Genomic DNA, 10,576 nt, shown 5'->3' with positions numbered 1-10,576 from the left:
GAACTGGAACGAAAGGCAGCCAAATGAGGTGTTGGCTTTAGGGATGATCAGTGAGATACACCTGCTGGAGCGCGTGTTGCCATCGTGACCAGTGAACTGAGATAGCATGGACTTGTAGATGACCTGGAGCCAGTGGGTCTGGCGACGAATATGTAGCGAGGGCCAGCCGACTAGAGCATACAGGTTGCAGTGGTGGGTGGTATAAGGTGCTTTAGTGACAAAACACACTGAACTCTGTCTGCAAAGTAGTTGGTGAACCAGGCAAGGCAGTCATCAGAAAAACCGAGGCTACTGAGTCTGCCGATTAGAATATGGTGATTGACAGAGTCGAAAGCCTTGGCAAGGTCGATGAAGACGGCTGCACAGTACTGTCTTTTATCGATGGCGGTTATGATATCGTTTAGTACCTTGAGCGTGGCTGAGGTGCACCCGCGACCGGCTCGGAAACCAGATTGCACAGCGGAGAAGGTACGGTGGGATTCGAGATGGTCAGTGACCTGTTTGTTGACTTGGCTTTCGAAGACCTTAGATAGGCAGGGCAGGATGGATATAGGTCTGTAACAGTTTGTGTCCAGGGTGTCTCCCCCTTTGAAGAGGGGGATGACTGCGGCAGATTTCCAATCCTTGGGGATCTCAGACGATATGAAAGAGAGGTTGAACAGGCTGGTAATAGGGGTTGCGACAATGGCGGCGGATAGTTTCAGAAATAGAGGGTCCAGATTGTCAAGCCCAGCTGATTTGTACGGGTCCAGGTTTTGCAGCTCTTTCAGAACATCTGCTATCTGGATTTGGGTCTGACTGACACATCTGGGTTTGGCGGATGCCAGAACAACGCTACCTGCCCGAATGCATAGTGCTAACTGTAAAGGTTGGTGGAGGAGCAATAATGGTCTGGGGCTGTTTTTCATGGTTTGGGCTAGGCTCCCTAGTTCCAGTGAAGGGAATTCTTAACGCTTACTATACTGCCTCCTGGGGAGCACCCATATCCTGGGCACCCATATCCTGGGAGCAGGCTGACCCTGTCACTGTGAGTACTATGCTATACTATAGTACTATAACTGACTATACTATATTATACTACTGTACTTTGACCTCCTGGGGAGCTCTTATCACCTTGGCACGGATAGACCCCTTCTCAGTATTGACCTGTAGTATACTAGAATGTACTCTTAGATACTACTCTGCCTGAGTGGAGCCCCCATCTCTTGGGAACAGGACAACCAATCAGTGTTTGTGTGGCAATAAAATGAATGTGAATCTAATGTGTTGTGTTTCTCGTCTCCCCTCCAGTCTTTGCGTAAGGTGGGCCAGGACTCCACGGTGCTTCTCATCTGCATCACAGTTCCTGTCTTACCTGCCTGAGGCAGGACAGTACTCCAGCTTCTTCCTCTATCTTAGACAAGTGCTGATCCCAAATACACCCTACCCCCTAACCTCATCCTCTAAACCCTAACGCCTTACCTCCCTGAGGGCGAACAGTACTCTAGCTTCTTCCTCTAACCCTTAAGCCTCAAATTGGGCAAGAGCTCATCGGAGCTGAGCCCCTCAAATGTTCTACTGCTTGAGCTCCTGTTCTTATAGAATATTAGCTCAAAAGTATTATAGAACTCCTGCACCTAAATATAAACAGTGCAGTCCAAGTCAAGCACTGCTACCCCCTAGGCATCTCCTCCTAGAGGTAGACAGGTACTCACCAGAACCAAACCAACTCCTAGTCTCAACCCTACCCCCTATATTTCTGTAACCAGTGGGACAGTTGGAGAAGTTGTAAACGGCAGTATGTTTGCATGCACAGTGTTAGCAGGTGTTTTGAATAGCATATTTTGGAGAGTAGATTCAGTGATTCATTAGCACATTTCTAGTTGAGAGAAAACCTTGTGTTTTCACCCACAAAAGTTCAGAGTACAAAAATACCACAATGTGGTCATATCTGTAAATTCACTGACTGGGGGAGTTTGTTGGATTGCCTCAACTCCTTTTTCCAACTTAACTTCCTCAGAATGTGGCCAAGTTGGGCTACTGTTGTTCTAGTGTCAACAACATGGTCTGTTCTGTCCCAATGAGAACTACTCAGTTAGAGAACAAGTAAAACCAGTCGGACCCACTGTCTATGTCTCAAATTGCACAATATTCCCTTTAAAGGACACTACTTTTGACCCAATGGGTTTACGTATATATACTCTTCCCCCATTCTGCAAATCCGATCATGACTCCTGCTTCCTGTTTACTAGTGCTAAGGTTTTTTTTAAACAACGAATTGACCAACGTTGGTTCAATAATTTGAATTCCATTTCGTTCTATTTTTCTCTGTGAGCTCAATGCGCACATGTAGTAGGGAGTTGTTGTTACCAACAGACCAATATTCTAAATAGTTACGTTTTTTGAGCTAAACTAACTACAATGACCATAATCCACTGTGCATATACTTGTCCGGTCTGTTTCTTTTACACCTGCTACAGAAGAGAGAAGAATGCGCAATCATGAGGTGATATAGAGAGCAACTGTTGCTTCCCAAGGTATATCTACCTGAAAATATATGATCTAAGTGATTGATGGTTGGTATTCAACAGTCATAAAAGTATGCCTTATTTACTTTGAAGGCAGCAGCTCTACAGCATAGGCAGCAGCTCTATAGAGATGAGATGACTTTGAATTAAACAGTCATCAAATAAAACAAATGTAGTATACACAACAACTGAACTATTTTATTAAAGTAATGTGAATAATCATCATGGGACTTTTATTAATTGTTTTATTCTGTGTTACAGCATTCAACCCACAATTCATAGTGCTTTTAATGTAAAAAATAAAATAAAATACATCGAAAACCGCTATTATTTTTTAATAATCAAACTGAGACCGAACCGACCTCAAAAAGCACTACAGTTTACAAGCAGGAGCTCAAACAGGAAGTACCAGTGACTCGCTCCATTGAGAAAATAAATGGTCATCAAAATCAGAGATTATGCTACAGGACTGCTTTTTTAGCGCTGATTGGATTATGTTTTGAGACTCCGACCGATTACATCGACGAGCTAAGAACATCCGTTCCGCAACGTTGTCCCCACATTGAAGATTCGCTGCTTCCCCAATTAAAAAACCCTGGATTAACACCGAGGTTGGTGCTAGACTAAAGGACAGGGCTATCGCAGACAACCCTAAGGTTATGACTGAGGGCAGGAACAAGTATAAGAAGTCCCGCTACGGCCTTCGCAGAGTCCTAAAACGAGTAAAAGGGCCATATAGGAATAAAGTGGAATCATATTACACAGGCTTCTACGCCTGTAACAGGAGCTTCAGTCTATTACTGATTAGAAAGGAAAACCCAGCCGTGATCTGCCAGACGAACTCAATGCATTTTATGCACACTTCGACAATAAAAACGCTGTGCGTGAGGGCCCCCACCGACCCGGAGGACTGTATGTTCTCGCTCTCCAAGGTCAACGTGAGTGAAGTCTTTAATCAGGTGAGCACTGTCAAGGCAGGGGGCCGAACAGTAATCTAGGGCGCATTCTCAGCATGCGCAGGTCATTTTCAACCTCTCCTTGTCCCAGTCTGTAATCCCCACACGTTTTAAACTGACCAACATCATTCCTGTTCCCAAGAACTCTAAGGCAGCATGGCACAAGGATTTCCGCCCTGTAGCACTCACATATGTAATCATGAAGTACTTTGAAAGGCTGGTTATGGTACACATCATCCCAGACACCCTAGACCCATTCCAATTTGTGTACCGCCCCAACAGATCCATAAACGACGCAATCCCAATTGTACTCCACATTGCCTTCATCCACCCTTATAAGAGGAATACCTATGTGAGAATGGTGTTCATTGACTACAGCTCAGCGTTCAACAACATTGATCCCTCCAAGCTCGTCACCAAGCTTAGGACCTGGGACTGAACACCTCCCTCTGTAACTTAATCTTGGACTTCCTGACAGGCCTACCCCAGGTGGTGAGGGTAGGCAACATCACCACCGCAACTCTGACAGGGGTGTGTGCTTAGTCCCCTCCTGTACTCCCTGTTCACCCACGATTGCGTGGCCATGCACGACTCATCAAAATTGCTGACAACTTATATGTGCCTTGTTAAGCACGTTTTTACTCCTGAACTTATTTAGTCTTGCAATAACAAAGGGGTTGAATGCTTATTTACTCAAGACATTCCAGCTTTTCATTTTTTATTAATTATTAAATATATGTAAAATGTAACATTGTACATAGCTTTCTATCCTTATCACTCCAGAATCCCTGCACATTGTAAATATGGTATTGGAACTGACCGTGGGCGCGCGTGTGCGAAAGTTTGGGGTCACTTAGAAAGGTCCTTGTTTTTCAAAGAAAAGCACTTCTTTTTTTTGTCAATTTTTTGAATAACTTAATAAATTGATCAGAAATACAGTGTAGACATTCTTAATGTAGTAAATGACTATTGTAGCTGGAAGCGGCTAATTTTTTATGGAATATCTACATAGGCGTACAGAGGCCCATTATCAGCAACGATCACTCCTGTGTTCCAATGCCACGTTGTGTTAGCTAATCCAAGTTTATCATTTTAAAAGGCTAATTGATAATTAGAAAACCCATTTGCAATTATATCAGCACAGCTGAAAACTGTTGTTCTGATTAAAGAAGCAATACAACTGGCCTTTGGACTAGTTGAGTATCTGGAGCATTAGCATTTGTGGGTTCGATTACAGGCTCATAATGGCCAGAAACAAAGAACTTTCTTCTAAATCTTTTCTTTGCAACTCTGACTAGAAGGCCAGCATCCCGGAGTCACTTTGACGTTGAGACTGGTGTTTAGTGGGTTTAATGAAGCTGCCATATATATGTGTATATTTACATACATACATACATATTTTGATTTGTTGAACACTTTTGGTTACTACATGATTCCATGTGATTCCATTCTTTGAAGTAGCCACCGTTTGCCTTGATGATCGCTTTGCACACTCTTGGCATTCTCAACCAGCTTCACCAACAGTCTTGAAGGAGTTCCCACATATGCTGAGCACTTGTTGGCTGCTTTTCCTTCACGGTCCAACTCATCCCAAACCATCTCAATTGGGTTGAGATCAGATACATTTGTCTACATCCCTGTTAGTGAGCATTTCTCCTTTGCCAAGATAATCCATCCACCTGACAGGTGTGGCATATCAAGAAGCTGATTAAACAGCGTGATCATTAGGCGCACAGGTGCACCTTGTGCTCGGGAAAATTAACACAACACAATGCCACAGATGTCTCAAGTTTTGAGGGAGAGTGCAGGAATGTTCACCAGAGCTGTTGCCAGAGAAATTAATGTTAATTTCTTTACAATAAGTCGCCACCAATGTAGTTTTAGAGAATTTGGCAGTACGTCCAACCGGCCTCACAAACTCAGATCACCTGTAACCAAGCCGTCCCAGTACCTCCACATCCGGCTTCTTCACCTGTGGAATCGTCTTAGATCAGCCACCCCAGACAGCTGATGAAACTGTGGGTTTGCACGACTGAAGAATTTCTGCACAAACTGTCAGAAAGGGAAGCTCATCTGTGTGCTCGTCGTCCTCACCAGGGTCTTGACCTGACTGCAGTTAGGCATGTAACTGACTTCAGTGGGCAAATGCTCACCTTCGATGGCCACTGGCATGCTGGAGAAGTGTGATCTTCACAGATTAATCCCGGTTTCAACTGTACCGGGCAGATGGCAGACAGCGTTTTTGGCGTTGTGTGGGTGAGCGGTTTGCTGATGTCAACATTGAACAGGGTGCCCCATGGTGGCGGTGGGGTTATGGTATGGACCGGCATAAGCTACGGACAACAAACACAATTACATTTTAGCGATGGCAATTTGAATGCACAGACATACCGTGACGAGATACTGAGGCCCATTGTAGTGCCATTCATCCATCGCCGTCACCAGCATGATAATGCACAGCCCCGTGTCATACACATCGATCCAGAGCATCCCAAACATGCTATATGGATGAAATGTCTGAGTATGCAGGCCATGGAATAACTGGCACATTTTGACTCTCCTTTTGTTGTCCCCAGCTGTATATTGATCATGCTGTAGTCTGGCCCAGGAGTGTGAAGGTGAACGGAAAGGCTCTGGAGCAACGAACCGCCTTGCTGTCTCTGCCTGGCCGGTTCCCCTCTTTCCACTGGGATTCTCTGCCTCTAACCCTATTACAGGGGCTGAGTCACTGGCCTACTGGTGCTCTTTCATGCTGTCCCTAGCAGGGGTGCGTCACTTGAGTGGGTTGAGTCACTGATGTGATCTTTCTGTCTGGGTTGGCGTATATTCTCCCCAGGTGATAAGGTTCAGGTCAGAGACAGTTGCAGCCTTCATCGCTGTGGTGGGCATCCTCTCCATCGTGGCTCAGGTTGGTGACCTTTTGATACTTGTTATACAGTTTTCTTTGACTTAGGTTGTGATGTCTTTTCGGAAGTCCTAGAGTTGTTGACATATCTGTAATAAATAAATGATTGATCGATAGATTACCTGCTGTGTTCTCTGTGTCAGACGGTGGTTCTCGGGATCCTGATGCGCTCCATAGCGAATAAGAACACCATCCTACTGGGCCTGGGCTTCCAGATATTACAGCTGGCCTGGTACGGCTTCGGATCACAACCATGGTCAGTACCAACTACCTTTTAATGTACTGTCCCTATCACTAATCTTGACCCAGGCCTTACAATAACATATTGGTCACAATAACCCCTTTAATCACCACGTTTTGTGGAGCAGTCAGCAGACAGTGAGCAGACATGGCTTTCTTTTCTTCTAATCAACTCAAAATGAAATGGGAATACAATTTCATGAGTTGACAAAGTATATTGTGTTGCATTAAACAGCGCTATCCTGTCAGGCCATTAGAGCGCAGCAGAACACCAACAAGAATACAGTTCACTGACCAGAGCATTGTATCTAGTGTACCCCAATGATCCACAGCACTGAACAGGTCACACTGCGAGGATCCTTTATCATGGGGTCAGCAGAGGACAGTTGATTTGACTTTATTGTTCTGGCTTTAACACTAATCTACTGTTAATGGTTTGAACCAGGCGACTGAGAGGACAGGGGAAAGAAAGTAGTCCTGATGCAGTCCTGATGCTCTGAATGTTGTCTTATTATGGTTACTGTTGTTAGTGTTGACTCTGATAGATGCATTGAAGAGAGGTTGAATACAGGCCAGATTAGTCCTGTCTCTGTGATATCAGTCTGTGAGGAGGATTTCCATGTTTCCACCTCCTGACTATATGACCTTTTCAGTGTACTGTGTGTGTACAGTCTGATTTGTTGCCTGCTGATTCCTCTCCGGAGTTGGAAAATACTTTGTTAAAGAATTACCTCAAACGAAAACCACATTTTTCTACGGCGATTGTTTGGTTTGAGCTGAGGTGTCTCTCGGCGCACACACACACATGCAAATGGTCGGGAAAATGGAATTGTGTTTTCTCTCTCTCGTTAGGATGATGTGGGCAGCAGGAGCGGTGTCTAGCATCACCTTCCCAGCTATTAGTGCCATCCTGTCTCGCAACGCAGACTCAGACCAGCAGGGGGAGCTACTACTACCACATACGACTGCCCTAATCAGAAATTGTCCCCCTTTTTTTCAGATCTGAAATGTTTGTCTATATAATATACAATGCATAGTATAGGCTACTTGCTCTAAAGATTTCAACCCCAATGGTGAGCTTATAAATGATTTCTGAAGCGTTCATCTCGTCCTTGTGAAGGTGTTATGAATGCCCTATAAAGCCTTTGGGTCTATTGCAACCATCGATGGCCACCAGATTATCGCCAGCAGATCTCTCGTTACACCGTCAATATGAGCTAAATTCACCCGCACAGCTTATCTCAATTGCAATCTTTATTGGTCACCTCATTACCGCTCTCTGTTACCTTAATCCTGCTTGCTACTGTATCAAGCATTTTTTTAATAATTTTGCCCTCTGGTGGGTATTATCATCGGAAACAACTTAATCCTACTTTTTGGGCGGACTAACGGCGATTTTTATCTATTTGACAATCATTCCGTATAACTGAAATAAAGTAGGCTTATTTCCTTGTTTACGAATTAAAAACTAATGTTGATCTAGCTGACTGATCTGGACGCAGTAGACAGCCCTGGGAAAGAACCCAAGCCCAAAATGGCCAACCCCACAGACGAGGTGAGACCAGTGACGACAGGACACATACACACTCAATCCCTCAGCCAACCCCACGGACGATGTGAGACTAGGAAGGACAGGACACACACACACACAACCCTAATTCACACAATAGGGCCAATACAAGTTGAGTTGTTCTGGGCTGGCCTGGTTATCTCTCCACCATAGAAGGGATGAAAGGACAATGTAAAAAGAAGATGTCTGAGCCCAGTGCAGTACAGATCAGGTTGGCCCTATAGTGTGAATAAAGCAACAAACTCACACATTTACTAACAATCACATATGTATTCTCGCTCTGACTCCAGAGTTCCATCATCCCCGGCCCTCCCTTCCTGTTTGGGGCGTGCTCCGTACTACTCTCCTTGTTAGTAGCCCTATTCATCCCAGAGTACGGTGGCCCGGGGGTCCAACCGGGAGGCTACAAGAAATACAGCAGCGTAGCCCAGAGCCACTCACACAGCCCTCCCAGTAGCGGGGCAGAGGGCAAGGAGCCACTACTGGATGACAGTTGTGTATAACACCAGCCCGATGGCATTAACAAACCACACCTGCCCCCATGAACAAACAAGTTAACCGTTACAAACAAACTGTTCTATATATATTCACACGCTCTTGCACACACGTATCCAGATAAGAGTGGCTTCTTCTGAGAGCCGAGAAGGGGTGTGTGTGTGTGTGTGTGTGTGTGTGTGTGTGTGTGTGTGTGTGTGTGTGTGTGTGTGTGTGTGTGTGTGTGTGTGTGTGTGTGTGTGTGTGTGTGTGTGTGTGTGTGTGTGTGTGTGTGTGTGTGTGTGTGTGTGTGTGTGTCGGAGAACCTTGTGGGCTGTCCTCTGAAGTCTGAACACCTGAGTGTGGTGTAAGGAGTTCCCGAAGGCCCTGAGAGAGGGAGGAAGGAGATGGAGGGAAGATAGAGAGGGGATGGTTAGCGCTGGGGGGAGGTAGAGTGGGGCAAAAAATAATTTAGTCAGCCACCAATTGTGCAAATTCATTAAAAATCCTACAATGTGATTTTCTGGATTTTTTTTCCTAATTTTGTCTGTCATAGTTGAAGTGTACCTATGATGAAAATTACAGGCCTCTCTCATCTTTTTAAGTGGGAGAACTTGCACAATTGGTGGCTGACTAAATACTTTTTTGCCCCACTGTATGTGTTATGTTGAGCTGATCTCTGTCCTGAGCGAGTCCTGAGAAGCAGTAACAGGATGAGGATAAAGGAGGATGTGATGTACAGGCTTGGCTTGTACTGCCAGAGATCCACTACGGCTCAGGTCAAAAGAAGTGCACAATATAGGGAATGTGGTGGCATTTGCAATTTAACCGATGATTCTATTTCCTCTGTAGGCAAGCAGCCCAATCTGTGGCAACAACCACAATGTTCTTTGTCCGAAGAGAGTAAGTCAACAATGGTAACAGTAGCTACAGCTCGAGCTCTACTCTAATGGCCAATTTAAAGCTAACAAACTTTTGTTGTGACTTGTCTGATTTTATGTCTTAATACGTAAGAACAGAAAGCATGTCTGCCTCAGTGTGTGTTTAGTTGGGAGAGAAGCTACTGGATGCGTTCCAAATGGCACCCTATTCCCTTTATAGTGCACAACCTTTGACAAAATGTAGTGCACTATAAAGGAATTTAGGATGCAGACAATGTAGAACATGAGGAAAGTGGAACATCTTTAGATCCATCTAAGAGGTGCTACCTATCCATAGGACAATTTCCTGAGAGAAGTGTGTATGAGTGTATGTGTGTAGAGAGACCATTTTATTAGTCAGAGAAGTTTTTCAATGTTTACCTATCTGCCATACATTAGCATACCAGACAGACAGACAGTATGGTTTTGCGTTGTATTTTTTTTCTGTGTTCTCACACTTAAGACTAGTGGTGCTTCAAGTTTTTATTCCAGGAAAATATTGGCGATGTTGTCTCCATATTAATATATTACAACAACCTGTATGAAGACTGTTGTCTGACGTGGGTCTGTAATTGTTGCTATCACTCCTATTGGAGCTCACTAACAGGGATGTAAACACATTTGTGCAGAGAATTTAATAAAAATAAGCTTTTTCTATATATGGAACATTTATGGGATCTTTTATTTCAGCTCATGAAACATTTTGTTTAGTGTATATGTACACTACCGTTCAAAAGTTTGTGGTCATTATGGAATATCTACATAGGTGTACAGAGGCCCATTATCAGCAACCATCACTCCTGTGTTCCATTGGCACGTTGTGTTAGCTAATCTAAGTTAATAATTTTAAAAGGCTAATTGATCATTAGAAAACCCTTTTGCGATTATTTTAGCAAAGCTGAAAACTGTTGTCCTGATTAAAGCAGCAATGCAACCGGCATTCTTTATACTAGTTGAATATCTGGAGCATCAGCATTTGTGCGTTCAATTACAGGCCCAAAATG

At 44.2% G+C, this 10,576-nt stretch overlaps 1 pseudogene; it reads left to right on the top strand.

The window, feature by feature from the left end:
* Positions 1-813: 813 nt before the first annotated feature.
* Positions 814-8,726, top strand: LOC139377436 (hippocampus abundant transcript 1 protein-like; annotated as a pseudogene).
* The last annotated feature ends 1,850 nt before the right edge of the window (positions 8,727-10,576 follow it).

Source organism: Oncorhynchus clarkii, chromosome 20 (genome assembly GCF_045791955.1).
Source record: "Oncorhynchus clarkii lewisi isolate Uvic-CL-2024 chromosome 20, UVic_Ocla_1.0, whole genome shotgun sequence".
Classification (NCBI taxonomy): Eukaryota; Metazoa; Chordata; class Actinopteri; order Salmoniformes; family Salmonidae; genus Oncorhynchus; species Oncorhynchus clarkii.
This window is presented reverse-complemented; position numbering and strand designations above follow the sequence as displayed.